The sequence below is a fragment of the Bubalus bubalis genome, chromosome 22 (genome assembly GCF_019923935.1).
Source record: "Bubalus bubalis isolate 160015118507 breed Murrah chromosome 22, NDDB_SH_1, whole genome shotgun sequence".
Classification (NCBI taxonomy): Eukaryota; Metazoa; Chordata; class Mammalia; order Artiodactyla; family Bovidae; genus Bubalus; species Bubalus bubalis.
In genome coordinates this window covers 47,952,006-47,968,509 of record NC_059178.1, presented here as the reverse complement: position 1 = coordinate 47,968,509, position 16,504 = coordinate 47,952,006, and the positions used below count along the sequence as shown (strand labels likewise).

Here is a 16,504-nt window from a genome sequence, read left to right as displayed (position 1 = left end):
AGTCTTGACAAAGCTGAATGTCTTTTTTCATACCGATTTTCTTATTTTTGGACTTCTAGCTTACTTTAGTCAAGACTCGTAGTTTATGTTGTAGCAGAAATTACCTTGAAATATCAGTCACTTAACAAATCTTCATTGTTTGTTCATGCTACATTTTTAATAAAGGTGGTCATGTTTTTCTCTTGCACACAATCAAGAACCCATACCTGGAAAAAACAAAAGCTGTACAATCTGGAACTCAGAGTAATCTTAATTACTGAAATTAGATTTGTTCCCTTTAAATAATTCCTGGAATATAGTATTGAGTTTATTTAGAAGCAAGACTTCAGATATATTCCACCTTTATTTGGGCTTAATACTTTAGTACTTAGTACTTAGTACTAAACTTTTCTTCCAAGGAGTAAGCGTCTTTTAATGTCATGGCTGCAGTCACCATCTGCAGTGATTTTAGAGCCCAAAAAAAGGAAGTGGAAGTACTAAGATTCCAAAATAATAGGTACTTTGGAATAAATTAATCTGATTATTTCCTTCCCATAAAGATAGCAAGGGCTATTAGTTTTGTGTGGATCACAATAAACTGGAAAATTATGAAAGAGATGGGAATACCAGACCACCTGACCTGCCTCTTGAGAAATCTGTATGCAGGTCAGGAAGCAACAGTTAGAACTGGACATGGAACAACAGACTGGTTCCAAATAGGAAAAGGAGTACATCAAGGCTGTATATTGTCACCCTGCTTATTTAACTTATATGCAGAGTACATCATGAGAAATGCTGGGCTGGAAGAAGCACAAGCTGAAATCAAGATTGCCAGGAGAAATATCAATAACCTCAGATATGCAGATGACACCATCCTTATGGCAGAAAGTGAAGAGAAACTCAAAAGCCTCTTGATGAAAGTGAAAGTGGAGAGTGAAAAAGTTGGCTTAAAGCTCAACATTCAGAAAACGAAGATCATGGCATCTGGTCCCATCACTTCATGGGAAATAGATGGGGAAACAGTGGAAACAGTGTCAGACTTTATTTTTCTGGGCTCCAAAATCACTGCAGATGGTGACTGCAGCCATGAAATTAAAAGACGCTTACTCCTTGGGAGGAAAGTTATGACCAACCTAGATAGCATATTGAAAAGCAGAGACGTTACTTTGCCAACAAAGGCCCGTCTCGTCAAGGCTATGGTTTTTTCTGTGGTCATGTATGGACGTGAGAGTTGGACTGTGAAGAAAGCTGAGTGCTGAAGAATTGATGCTTTTGAACTATGGTGTTGGAAAATCCCTTGGACTGCAAAGAGATCCAACCAGTCCATTCTGAAGGAGATAAGTCCTGGGTGTTCTTTGGAAGGAATGATGCTAAAGCTAAAACTCGAGTACTTTGGCCACCTCATGTGAAGAGTTGACTCATTGGAAAAGATTCTGATGCTGGGAGGGACTGGGGGCAGGAGGAAAAGGGGATGACAGAGGATGAGATGGTGGGATGGCATCACCAACTCGATGGATGTGAGTCTGAGTGAACTCCAGGAGTTGGTGATGGACAGGGAGGCCTGGCGTGCTGCAATTCATGGGGTCGCAAAGAGTCGGACACGACTGAACAACTGAACTGAACTAAACTAGATGCCAAAAATACATGGAACTATATCAAAGTTTTGAGTGACTATAAATTAGAAACCTAGCATTCTATTTATACTAAGTAAAACAAGTGGAATCAAAATGTCATCATATTTTTAGCTAGGCTAAAATTCATAAAATTTCTAAAGTGAAGTGAGTCGCTCAGTCATGTCTGACTTTGAGTCATATAGCAAATTCCTATTGCCTATCTATTTTACATATGGTAATATATGTTTCCATGTTACTTTCTCCATGCATCCCACCCTCTCCTTTCTCCCTCTACCCTCATGTCCATAAATCTGTTCTCTATAACTGTGCCTCCATATGCATCTGAATTTTTTAAAGTGGTTACATGTTTTTCTATTAAATGGTAGTTTTATTGATATAGAATTTTATTATTTTCAATTGACCAGTCATGATATAATGGTATTAAGTGAATAAAGGTTACATAATCACAATAGTAAAAGATATTTATCAGTTCTCGCAATCAATAGCCAGACAAAAAAATAAAAGATAATTACAATCATAGGCCATAATGGTAACATGATTAACCTAACAATATAAAACAATCACATACAATTTGGGGAGTTAAGTAGAGTGATGCATGTGTCATGCATGTGGTTTCATCACGCAGCCAGTCTATGTCTTTTGGTTGGTGCAATTAATCCATTTACACTTAAGGTGATTATCAATAAGTATAAGCCTATATAGGCTTCCCTGGTAGCTCAGATGGTAGGATCCTATATGTATGATCTTATACTGGCAGCTCAGATGGTAAAGAATCTGCCTGCAATACAAGAGACCTGGGTTTGATTCCTCGTTAGGAAGATCCCCTGGAGAAGGCAACCCACTCCAGTATTCTTGCCTGGAAAATTCCATGGACAGAGGAGCTTGAACTACAGTCCCATGGGGTTGCAAAGAGGCAGACACGACTAAGCTACTGACACACATGATCCTATTACCATTTTCTTAATTGCTTTGGGTTTATTTTGTGTAGGTCTTTTCCTCCTCTTGTGTTTGCTGCCTAGAGAAGTTCCTTTATATTTGTTGTAAAGCTGGTTTGATGGTGCTGAATTCTCTTAATTTTTGCTTATCTGAAAAGCTTTTGATTTCTCTGTCAAATCTGAACGTATTTCTGGGTAGAGTATTCTTGGTTGTAGGTTCTTCCCTTTCATCATTTTAAATATACCATACCATTCCCTTCTGGCTTGTAGAATTTCTGTTGAGAAATAAGTTGATAACTTTATGGGAGTTCTATTGTATGTTATTTGTTTCTTTTCCCTATTGTTGTTAATATTTTATCTTTGTCTTTCATTTTTGTCAGCTTAATTACTATGTGTCTTGGTGTGTTCCTCCTTGGGTTCATCTTTCCTGGGACTCTCTGTGCTTTGTGGATAATTGACTATTTCCTATCCCATGTTAGGGAAGTTTTCAGCTATTATCTCTTCAAATATGCTTTTGGATCCTTTATCTCTATATTCTCCTTCTAGGACCCCTATAATATGAATGTTGGTGCATTTAATGTTGTCCCAGAGGTCTCTTAGGCTGTCTTCTTCTTCTTCTTCTTTTTTTTTTTTCATTCTTTTCTCTATATTCTGTTCTGTGGCAGTAATCGTCACCATTTTGTCTTCCAGGTCACTTATCCATTCTTCTACTTCAGTTTCTCTGTTATTGATTTTTTTCTAGTGTATTTTTCATCTCTGTTTGTTTGTTTTTTAGTTCCTCTAGGTCCTTTGTAAACACTTCTTGCATCTTCTCCATTCTTTTGCTGAGATCCTGGATCATCTTTACTATCACTATTCTAACTTTCTTTTTTGGGAGGTTGCTTATCTCTGCTTCATTTAGTTGTTTTTCTGGGGGTTTATCTTGTCCCTTCATCTGGGACATAATCTTCTGCTTTTTCATTCTGATTAACTTTCTGTAATGTGGTTTTCATTCTGACCACTGCAGGATTATGGTTCTTCTTGCTTCTTCTGTCTGCTCTCTGGTGGATGAGGCTAAAATGCTTGTATACACTTCTGATGGGAGGGACTGATGGAGGCACTGGGTCTTGCTCTGGTGGGCAGGGCCATGCTCAGTAAAATTTTAATCCAATCATCCACTGAGGGGTGGTGTTGAGCTCCTGGCCTGTTTGTTGTCTGGCCTAAGGCAACTCAGTTCTGGGGTCTTCGGACTCTATGGCATGGTTAATAATGATCTCCAAGAGGGCTTATACCAAATGTCCCCTTCCAGGAATGTTGCTACTAGTGCCCCCATCCCCACAGAGAGCTGCTGCCAACCCACATCTCCACAGGAGACCCTCCAACACTAAGGTAAGTCTGGTTCAGTCTCTGGGGCGGGGGGGGGGGGGGGGGGGTGTCACTGCTGCTTTCCCCTGGGTCTTGGTGCACAAAAAATTTTGTTTGTTTGTGCCTCCCAAGAATTCAGTCTTTGTTTCCCCCCAGTCCTGTGGAAGTCCTATAATCAAATCCCACCGGCTTTCAAAGTCAGATTCCCTGGGAATTCCCAGTTCCTTTGCCGGATCTTCAAGCTGAGAAGCCTGACATGAGGTTCAGAACCTTCAGAATAGCAAGAGAACTTCTTTGGTATTATTGTTCTCCAGATTATGGTTTGCAACCCCCTCACTCCCCACAGTGGGCATGGGATTTGGTTTTATTGTGATTGCATCCCTTCTACAATCTCATTTCATCTTCTTCTTCATCTCTGGGCATGGGGATCTTTTTTGGTGGGTTCTAGCATCCTCCTGCTGATGATTCTTCAACAACTAGTTACATTTTTGGTGCTGTCACAGAAGGGGAGGAGCACACGTCCTTTTACTTTGCCATCTTGAACCAGAAGCCCAGTACTTCATTATATTTAAAGGCCAACCAATATTCTATTGCATCAGTTCAGTTCAGTTCAGTGGCTCAGTCGTGTCCGACTCTTTGTGATCCCATGAATGGCAGCACACCAGGCCTCGCTGTCCATCACCAACTCCAAGAGTTCACACAGACTCACATCCATCGAGTCAGTGATGCCATCCAGCCATCTCATCCTCTGTCATCCTCTTCTCCTCCTGCCCCCAATCCCTCCCAGAGTCAGGGTCTTTTCCAATGAGTCAACTCTTCACATGAGGTAGCCAAAGTACTGGAGTTTCAGCTTTAGCATCATTCCTTCCAAAGAAATCCCAGGGCTGATCTCCTTCAGAATGGACTGGTTGGATCTCTTTGCAGTCCAAGGGACTTTACAACACCATAGTTCAAAAGCATCAATTCTTCGGCGCTCAGCCTTCTTCACAGTCCAACTCTCACATCCATACATGACCACTGGAAAAACCATAGCCTTGACTAGATGGACCTTTGTTGGCAAAGTAACGTCTCTGCTTTTCAATATGCTATCTAGGTTGGTCATAACTTTTCTTCCAAGGAGTAAGCGTCTTTTAATTTCATGGCTGCAGTCACCATCTGCAGTGATTTTGGAGCCCAGAAAAATAAAGTCTGACACTGTTTCCACTGTTTCCCTGTCTATTTCCCATGAAGTGATGGGACCAGATGCCATGATCTTCGTTTTCTGAATGTTGAACTTTAAGCCAACTTTTTCACTCTCCACTTTCACTTTCATCAAGAGGCTTTTGAGTTCCTCATCACTTTCTGCCATAAGGGTGGTGTCATCTGCATATCTGAGGTTATTGATATTTCTCCCGGCAATCTTGATTCCAGCTTGTGCTTCTTCCAGCCCAGCGTTTCTCATGATGTACTCTGCATATAAGTTAAATAAGCAGGGTGACATACAGCCTTGATGTACTCCTTTTCCTTTTTGGAACCAGTCTGTTGTTCCATGTCCAGTTCTAACTGTTGCTTCCTGACCTGCATACAGATTTCTCAAGAGGCAGGTCAGGTGGTCTGGTATTCCCATCTCTTTCAGCATTTTCCACAGTTTATTGTGATCCACACAGTCAAAGGCTTTGGCATAGTCAATAAAGCAGAAATAGATGCTTTTCTGGAACTCTCTTGCTTCTTCCATGATCCAGCGGATGTTAGCAATTTGATCTCTGGTTCCTCTGCCTTTTCTAAAACCAGCTTGAACATCAGGAATTTCACGGTTCACATATTGCTGAAGCCTGGCTTGGAGAATTTTGAGCGTTACTTTACTAGCGTGTGAGATGAGTGCAATTGTGCAGTAGTTTGAGCATTTTTGGCATTGCCTTTCTTTGGGATTGGAATGAAAACTGACCTTTTCCAGTCCTGTGGCCACTGGTGAATTTTCCAAATTTTCTGGCATATTGAGTGCAGCACTTTGACAGCATCATCCTTCAGGATTTGAAATAGCTCAACTGGAAATCCATCACCTCCACTAGCTTTGTTCATAGTGATGCTTTCTAAGGCCCATTTGACTTCACATTCCAGGATGTCTGGCTCTAGATGAGTGATCACACCATCGTGATTATCTTGGTCATGAATATCTTTTTTGTACAGTTCTTCTGTGTATTCTTGCACCTCTTCTTAAAATCTTCTGCTTCTGTTAGGTCCATACCATTTCTGTCCTTTATCGAGCCCATCTTTGCATGAAATGTTCCCTTGGTATCTCTAATTTTCTTGAAGAGATCTCTAGTCTTTCCCATTCTGTTGTTTTCCTCTATTTCTTTGCATTGATCACTGAGGAAGGCTTTCTTATCTCTTCTTGCTATTCTTTGGAACTCTGCATTCAGATCCTTATATCTTTCCTTTTCTCCTTTGCTTTTCACTTTTCTTCTTTTCACAGCTATTTGTAAGGCCTCCCCAGACAGCCATTTTGCTTTTTTGCATTTCTTTTCCATGGGGATGGTCTTGATCCCTGTTTCCTATACAATGTCACGAACCTCATTACATAGTTCATCAGGTACTCTATCAGATCTAGGCCCTTAAATCTATTTCTCACTTCCACTGTATAATCATAATGGATTTGATTTAGGTCATACCTGAATGGTCTAGTGGTTTTCCCTACTTTCTTCAATTTCAGTCTGAATTTGGTAATAAGGAGTTCATTATCTGAGCCACAGTCAGCTCCTGGTCTTGTTTTTGCTGACTGTATAGAGCTTCTCCATAGCTATACCTAATTTGTTTATTCATTGATCATGTATAAATATTTGTATTGTTTCTACTGTTTGACTATTATTAATAGTACTGTTATGAACATTATTGTACAAGTTTTGTGTGGTTATATCCTTTCAATTCTTTAGAATTGGAATTGCTGGGTAATATTGTAACTCAAAAGTTTAACTTTTTGAAGAACTATCAAACTATTTTCCAAAGTGGCTGCACTAATTTATATTCCCACCAGCAATGCATGAGGTTACATATTTCTTCACATCCTTGCCACTTGTTATTGGTAATGACTAATGATGTTGAACATCTTTTTGTGTGTTTATTGCTCCTTTGTGTACTGTGTGTATGTTTGTTTGTGGATAAATGTCTATTCAAAGCCCATTCTCATTTAAAAATTTGGGTGATTTGTCTTTTTATTGTTGATTAATAAGAATTCTTTATTCTTGATACAAGGATTTTATTAGACATATGATTTGCCAATATTTTATTCCATTCTGTAGGTTGTCTTTTCATTTTCTTGATGGTGTCTTTTGAAATTAAAATATTTTAATTTAATGAAATCTAATTTATTTATTTTTCTTTTGTCTTTGTGCTTGTTTCTGAACTCTCAAATCTGTTCCATTGATCTATATGTTTATCTTTATGCCAGTACTTACTATAGCTTTCTATTATTTCTCCTCAAATGTAAACGGATTTTCCCTTTTTAAAAAGATTTTTATTATTTATTTATTTATTTGTTGCTATGCGTAGGCTTTCTCTAGTTGTTGCACGTGGAGGCTCTTCTCTAGTTGTAGTATACAGGCTTCTTCTTTTGTTGGCTTCTCGTGTAGCAGAGCACAGGCTCTAGGGTCACGCTCCATAGTTGTGGTGCATGAGCTTTATTGACCCATTGTATGTGGGATCTTCCTGGAAGGGATCAAACCTGTGTCCCCTGCACTGGTGGGCAGATTCTTCACCCCTAAACCACTAGAGAAGTCCTCATTTTCCCTTTCTGTGCCAGAGAACAACTTGGATAGCCTGCCCAGTCATTATAAGTCTGTCTTATCACTTTTTGAGTTATATAATATCTCAGCTGGAAGGGAACTTGGTGATTAGCTGGTCCAGTTATTTCATTTTACAGATGGTGACTCTAAGATCCAGAGTTTAGAGTTTATATATGCAATTGTGTGGGCCTTTCTGCACACATGGTACAAAGTTCAAGAAATCTTATCCATTTGTCATTTCTGTTTCAGGTTTTTTGAAAGAAATCAAATATCATGGACTTTATACTTCTATTTTTCTCATTTCCTTCCCAGGATCAAGTAGCATTCTGAATCTACTGTGTACCATTTCATGCTTTTGTACTTTTCCAGAACCAATATAAAGCCAGTTTATTATCTTCATTATTTATTAACATCCTTTTTTCATTTTAGCATTGTTTTTAAGGTTTGTTCATGTTGATACATATAGCTTTGATTCTTTAATTTTAAATATTCTAACATAGTCCGTTTAATGATTATATATCCATTTTCATGTATCCATTCTCCTGTTGAGAGACATTTAGGTTTTCTCCATTTATTTGTTCTGTTATAAGCAATGTTTGCACGTTTGTCCTCCTGCTCGGATGTGAGCATGTCTCCAGTGGAGCAGTGCCACAGGAGAGCAGCAGAGGACCTACAGCTTTTAAACTAGTTATTGCAAATTGCTCTCTAAAGTGCTTCTCATAGCTCCTTTTTTTCATATCCTCAATTGTATTTGATATTGTCACACTTTTTAATTTTTGCCAATCTGATGTTTGCATAATGGTATCTCATTATTTAATTTGCATTTCCCTGATGACTAGTAAAATTGAACTCTTTTTTCATGTTTATTAGCCATTTGCTTTTCCCCCTTCCATTACATGCCTAAAAACACATTTCAGAATACTGTCTTTTCCCTACAGCATGAAATTGCTCTTTTGTATTTAGCCTGTAGTTAAATATGTCTCTCTAAAGACTAGTCTACTCTTACTGCTGCTGCTGCCGCCACTACCAGTTCTTCCACTATTGCTGCTTACTGAGGGGCTACTCTGTGCCTGGAGTATTTATTATTCTAATCTTCACTAGATACTTGCAGAGACAAAATTTCCATTCTAAAGATAAGAAAACTGAGGTTGAAATAGTTCTATATATATATATATACACATATATACACAAAGCTGTAGAACTAAGAAGTGGTGGAGTTTTATTCAAATTCAAAATCATTTTCTTAAAAGTCCCTCCTTCCCCCCAACCCAGTTCTTTTTCTTTATTTTCTGTAAATGTATCTCCTTATTTCTGTTGATTTTTGCACTGTTTTAAAGAAAATGAACCCAGTTCTTTTTCTTTATTTTCTGTAAATGTATCTCCTTATCTCTGTTGATTTTTGCACTGTTTTAAAGAAAATGTTCCCAGTTTATCAGGGACCCCTTAAAGTTTCTATCTTTTAATAATTACTTTGTAATATGTTGAAATTTCTTAATTATAATTTTGATTTTTAAAAAAGTCATTGTTTTCAACAATAGACTGAATAGAAGGAATGCCAAACAGATCTATTTGGACTATCATTTGAAATAGTTAAAGAGTAAATCATTATTAACTAACTACAATTCAAATGGTCCTACTTAGTTGACTTATACATTAAGCAGTTGCCACTCAGGTCAAACCTGTATGTGATTACCTACGATAGTGTCTTGAGAGAAAGAGATAGAAAAAATAAGTACTGCAGGGAGAAAATAGGAAAATAGTTAGGTCAAACAGGATGTATCTGACTGTGGGCTCCTGAGAAGTTATTAGGTATCAAAAGAATGCTGGTATCTGGTAATCAGGGAAGTGAAAGGTAAGCATTAGAAGCTTATTTAAAATTTTGCATGTCCTCAGTCACAAAAGGAATGAAATAATGCCATTTTCAGCAACACAGATGAATATAGACACTGTCATACTAAGTGAGTAAGTCAGAAAGAGAAAAAAAAGTCATGATATCATTTATATGTAGAATCTAAAATATGACAAAAATGAATTTATTTATGAAACATAAACAAACTCAGACTTCTGGTTACTGAAGGGGCAAGGGGGTGGAAGAAGGATAAATTAGGGGTTTGGGGATCATCAGATATAAACTATTATATATAAAATGGATAAACAACAAGGCCCTATCGTATAGCACAGGAAACTATATTTGATATCCTGTAATAAACCACCATATGTGTATATATATGCATAAACGAATCACTTTACTTACATCTGAAACTAATAGAATATTATAAATCAATTACATATCAATTTAGAAAAAAAATTACATGTGATCATATTTGCTGTTACCTTTAGTTGTTGGAGATGGGTGAAGTAGAGATCAAAGGTCTATCTCCTGAAATGAAAATGAATAGCTCATGTATCTGTCTTTAGTTATTCATTTTTTACCATTAATTCACCAGAGACTTTATTTATAATAACTGGGCTTCACCAACAGCAGCCTAGTAGTCCATAAAGTTATTCATAGGCTCACTTGTGGGAAGCCATCTTCTGACCTCCATTGCTTTTCAATGGATTCTGAATTGATGCAAATGGATTAAATAATTATTAGCACTAGTATTTCTATTAAAGGTGAAATAGGATAAAGAGGATTCATGCTTGTCAGTAAGGCTGCTTAGTACTTCATGGTTTTCCTTTTCCAATGTGCTCTTGCAAATATTAAACAGACAAATGATTCTGCTGTGATGTGAATAGAAGTCACACAGCTGTGACTCCATGGACTCTGTGAATATGTTCCCTGCATTGTCAATTAATTTTGCTTCCTGAAGCATATTCTTTCATGTATAGTTTCATCCGTGCTGTGTGTTCTGCCTGGAATGATCAGAGGCCTGCTAAAGTGGATAAAAATAACAAATTAAAAACAGAAAAAAACAACAAAACATAATAGCTTTTCAGGAGTGAGGCCAGAACTTGGAGTCTGTTTTCTTTCCGTTTTTTTTTATATTTTAATTTATAGGGTAAATTCATCACCTTTCTCCCACCCTTCGATAAGAATGGTCTTTTGCACTCTATTAACCTCAGGTTCTAGAGAGAGGCAATTTCCTAACAGGTGAATTAACACTAGATAACATTACCTCAAATGCCAAGTCATTTAATGTGTAATTGAAAAAAAAATTTAAGATGGAGTAAGGCAGTGTCTTAACTTCTTTTTTTTTTTTTTTAACATTATAAAAAGTCTTTACAAACTAACTATACACTCCCTACCTCTGGAGAGTGATTTGCCTATTAACAAGCACAAGAACAACTCCCACTACCAGTACAGAAGAAATAGCACCCAATTTCCAATTACTTTTGCGGCTGACAGTTCACTGGACTGTTAAGACGCGTTCGGCGCCATTGTGTGGATGTGGTGGAGCCAGGCAGCCGTGTGCGCCTCTCTTTTTGATTATGTAGTAATTAGACTTTTCCACTAATGGAAGGAGGCAAAAAAGTTTTGAGAGAAAATGACATCCAGTGAAGCTAGCTTTGAAAAAATCACTGGCACAAAAGAATAAAGAGTAACCTTTTTGTCATGAACACTGTGAAAGGTTTTATGCGTTAACTAAGCTGCATAAAAAATGAAAACTTGGAATCAAAAATTAGCTCAGGCATAATTGTATGTTTGCTTGCAAATACTAAAGCAAATAGGTGATTCAGACAAGCTCATTAGTCAAGAATAAGCCTTTCAGAGATGTACACAAGAGACTCTGGACGCAGTTGAACATCTCTAGGAATTCCGGATTCTGTGTCTCCGCTCGGTGAATTCATTGAAGATCCCTTGGCAGTATCGGAAGAGTGGGAGCTCGCCCTTTTGTCTTTGAACTGGCTTCACCTGAGAGCTCAGCTCTTCCTGTAGGTTATTAATGTATTAGTCATCCTATAAAAGTTCCCTTGATTTATTTTTCTGGTGGGGAATTTAATTCCTTCTCTTAAAATTAAAAACTCAAATTCGTTTCTCTGCTCTTTTGGCCTTGCCCCAACACCCACAGTCTTCTTTTTCTTCTTTTCTTCCCACATATTTTTTTCACTCAACTTTATATCTTCAGTATTTTGTGTGAATGTGACATTTTCCTTTTTACCTACAGAATTTTCCCATTCTCACTCCCCAGTGTGAACTGAAAATGGCAGTTCTTTATTCAGTACACTGCAAATGACTGGCACTCTATTGCAGGTATGAATATAACCAAATGTCTCCCTTTTTGGTCTTATAAAGTCCTAGAGGCTTGGATGCCCTTTTCAATTTCTCTCTCTTTCTCTCTCTCTTTTTTTTTTTTGGTTAACAGACATAGTAAAAAGAGGCTGGAGCTGGGGATTCTTAAAATTATCAGTTAATTAAGCACTGCTCTGATGAAAGAATTTTTTAACCTGGGTTTTCATATGTTACTAGTTTATGCCTGATTTATATCTGATTTAATGTCCGCATAGTGGTTCTCTGGTGCTGTTTCTCTTGTATATGGCAATTAACAAAAATTGTATTTTTAGCAGATTTTCATGGTGACCATATTTTAAAAAAAAATTCACAATCTAGAATTTGACAAAAGATTTTTGTGCCAATTCTGCCACTGAGAAGCACATTGTTAGATTTAGATTGTGAGATAGTGACAGTCCTGAATGCTGGAATCTTTCCTCGTTTGAGGGATGACAGGACATTTAAAATGAGGATCCATGAAGATTTTCAGCATGGGGTCCTGGTATGGACAAAAAAAAGGGCTTTATGTATAATTTTTAACATGCTACTTATATCTTCATTTTTTTTTGGTCTCTCAAAAGAGCATATTTGAAAGAAAATGAATGAATTTGATAGAAAATGAATGGAAATGACATTGTTTATGGTACAGCCTCAAAGATACTATTTTATTAGAAACAGTATTTTTTAAGGTATTTTCCCTATTAATGTCTTTTTATCTATATCACATGCTATGATTGATATTAAAGTACTTTACAGCCAATATGAACAAATGAGTATGTCATTACAGCTTGGTTGAGAACAGGATTAAACATATGGCTTCCTGTGTCAAGGAACATAATATAGTTAGAAATTATTTGTGATTCTCTATTATTGCCGATGGAGCTGCTGCTGCTGCTGCTGCTAAGTCACTTCAGTCGTGTCCGACTCTGTGTGACCCCATAGACAGCAGCCCACCAGGCTCCCGCATCCCTGGGATTCTCCAGGCAAGAACACTGGAGTGGGTTGCCATTTCCTTCTCCAATGCATGAAAGTGAAAAGTGAAAGTAAAGTCGTTCAGTCGTGTCCGACCCTCAGCCACCCCATGGACCGCAGCCTTCCAGGCTCCTCCGTCCACGGGATTCTCCAGGCAGGAGTACTGGAGTGGGGTGCCATTGCCTTCTCCGTTGCCAATGGAGAAAAGGACAAAAAAAGAAAGGAAGGAAGCAATGACAGTTTAAAAGGGCCATTTCAAATATAAAATTTTTCATTTTGCCTGTCTTGACTGCTTCTGCCATTGATATTATTACTGTCATTAACATCATTAGTGTGATCACCACCATCATCAATCCCTGCAAATCTGGAATCACACAAAAAGACCGTATGTGTGTTTACTTTTGAGGGTTTTTGTTGTCCAGCATTTAAAAAATGAATAAATAAAATAGAAGCCAACAAACAAAAAACAGAAAACTATTCAACAAATACTTGGAAAAAAATTTAAAACATTTAAATATTCTCATACTTCTCTGGTATACATTTTATGCAGCATATTCCATTCATTATTAAGACATGAAACATGTACAGTAAGGTTGGAAAAGCAGAGTTTTGACAACAAAAATGAACTGCTTCTTTTCATGAAATATTGGTGTGAGTTAAATTTTTTTAAATCAAAGAACAATTTAATTGAAACATGCTTTTACATGAACTGGACGGCTCAATTTTAAATTAACATTGCAGCAAGTTATCTATTAAATAGGACACATTTTTTGGCAATAGAAATAGCTGCTTCCCAATCTCTTTAATATATGTTTTAGAATTTTTGAATCCATATTTTCTTACATTGGGTTTTCTTACAGTTTAACATCCATTTAATGTGCAGTCTTCTTGCTTCATTGTAAAAACAGGGTACATGTAACAAAACATATATTTGAGGAAGGTTCTGACTTTAATTCTCCATAGGGAGGGATTACATGAGGGATCCTGTAATACTTGTGACCCAGAATATAGGTATACAGTTATGAATTTATTTAGGATCTCAATGTGGAAGTTTTATTTTAATACTCCTCAGTTTATAGCCCACATCACAATTAATTCATGTAAAAAGTCTTTCATCACTGTACCCTACTCCTATAAGTATGCTCTTTTCTACATCTATTTTACTCTGTTTAATATGTACTTTCCTGTTTGTATTTATTTTTATATTAATAAGATAAATGTTTTGTCTGTGAGTATATTTAATGTCTATAAATGGTGTTGGTATAGCATTCTTGATTTTTAGAATCTTTTAAACTAAGCACTATCTATTAAAGGTCTACTAATTTTGCCGTGAACAGGGATTGGATATTTGAAAATTAGGAAACAGTTGCCAAGCAAACAGCTTTGACATCTATTACAGAGGAAGAGGAGTCTTAGGACTGGAATACAGAAACAAGTGTGCATCAGAAATCCAGACTGATACATGAAACATCCAAAAGTATCATTATAGTATACATATTATTGTGTATAAACCAAAGTAATATTTGGTGAAATTTCAGAAGAAAAGGAAATCAGTAAGTGGTGGAGAAGTAAAAGAAATCTAGAAATTAAAGAGCTCAAGATTTGAAAATGCGTCAGGAAAAGGGATTTAAGTGGGGTGTGGGGAGAGGAGTGGCAATAGAGTAATGCGAATAAAGGCAGAAAACTGTAGGCTGCATCATGTAAGGTAGTGAGAAATAATGTAAATAATGCCTTGAAGCTCTAGAATGATATTGGTTTTGCTATGGACTTGTTCTGTTCCCTTTTGCTCATACCTACTTCTTTTTCCTGGTTGCCCTCTTTCTCTACCATTATTGAGAGCTCCCCTTATGTAAGGCTCCCCAGGTGGCTCAGTGGTAAACAATCTGCCGGCCAATGCAGGGGATGCAGGAGATGCGGGTTCAATTCCTGGGTCTGAAAGATCCCTTGGAGGAAGAATTGGCAACCCACTCCAATATTCTTTGATGTATGGCAAAACTAATACAGTGTTTCAGGTTTAAAAAAACAAAAAACAAAAAAACACAATATTCTTACCTGAAAAATCCCATGGACAGAGGAGCCTGGCACACTACAATGCATAAGGTTGCAAAGAGTTGGACAAGACTGAGAGACTGAGCATGCATGCATACCCCTTATGTGGCTGGAGAAGTGATAGCAAAAACTCTAGCCTCCATGCTCTATATGGTGATCCATCCCCTGTAATGATCCAAGAAGAGGATGTTTTCTCACCAAGGGTCTTTTTGTATATAAATTTATAGATAAACTATTCTCGGATATCCTTGGTTGTCTATTCCTTGGGCCAAGTGCTGAGGACATGGGAATGGAGTGCCATGATTGATTAAGCCTCTGCCACATGCCCAGGTCTGAGATGAGAACCAAGCAAGCCATATGGTGAACAATCTTCCGGGAGACACACAGATGGAGAAAGAGGACATTTCCTCCCAGGAAGGAGGAGCCAGGCAGACAAGAGCAGCAAATATCTGTTGGAACTTCCCATGTGTCCTCATAGCAGTTCCCAGATGTAGGTAGGATCGAGATTCCCATTCACATCAGTTGACAAGGACACAGTGGCTGACCCAAAGTCAAATAAATTGTAAGTGGGCAAGGAAGAACTTGATCAAAGTCCACTGAAGGGTTTAGAGCTGGTTTGGAAGGGTTTAGAAGGGTTTAGGAAGTGAAGTGATCTAAGTGACATTTAAGAAAGATTAATAACATAGAGATAAACTCTAAGAGTTGCGTTTTATTTTTGAACAAAAATTTTTCCATTCTTTGCTTTTTTCTTTCTGTATTTTTAAAACCTGTGAATCATATGACTTCTTTGAGGGTAAAATTTAGAAAATCAATGTGAAAAGCTTTTGATTATTCAGAAAAAATAATAAAGATCTTAAACACACACACACACAACTCCCTCTCTTGCTATTCACAGTCACAGACACAATCCTATTATGTTTATTGAAAGTTTATTGCATTCTAGGCACCTCTCGTATGCCTTACACATATTATCTCATTTAGCTCTCATAAAGTAACCTTATGATGCAGGCTCTACTGTTGATTTGCATTTTACAAAGTCACAGAAAGTTTGTTAAGTAGTTTGTCCAAGTTCATGTAGACAATAGATGTTAAAGCCAAAATTCATCTCCAGCCTGATTGCTAAATAGATGTTCTTACCCACCAAACATACAGCTAAAAAATGCATTCATATGCAGGAAAAATATGTGTATATTTTACTATATATGTATATTTCACATGATTTATTTGTGATTGCTAATGCCATACAATCTGTAATCAATTTAAAATGTGTTTATCCCAGTGGAACACAGAAAATTCCTTTATTTAGTATTTCACTGTTTATGAGAATAAATGGATACATACTGGTCTGGATCTGTATTATTAATTAAATTAAATTAAATGGATTTAGTTGCCTGTAGATGACCAATTACAGTTCTTCCTAAATACATAAAGCCCAAATTAGTCATGAAGGAAAATTTCAGGTGTCAAATAGTCTGATATTCACAAATACATTGCCCTATATACCATTCTATGACTTTATCTGTTACCTAAACACCTCTGCGAGAACCAAAATCTCCACTAAATATATTTTCTTTTCTATTTTAAATGTATTTTTCATGTTTCATTCTGAATATAATTGTT

General features: G+C 37.1%; 1 long non-coding RNA gene across 1 annotated transcript in view; it reads left to right on the top strand.

Moving 5' to 3' along the window:
* LOC123331184 overlaps positions 1–16,229 on the top strand; it is a 28,421-nt gene extending 12,192 nt beyond the window's left edge. The window contains exons 2-4 of the long non-coding RNA XR_006547704.1: positions 3,837–3,916; positions 11,760–11,845; positions 15,112–16,229. This is a non-coding gene — a long non-coding RNA (uncharacterized LOC123331184). The remainder of the gene's footprint in view (positions 1–3,836; positions 3,917–11,759; positions 11,846–15,111) is intronic.
* Positions 16,230–16,504: the final 275 nt, after the last annotated feature.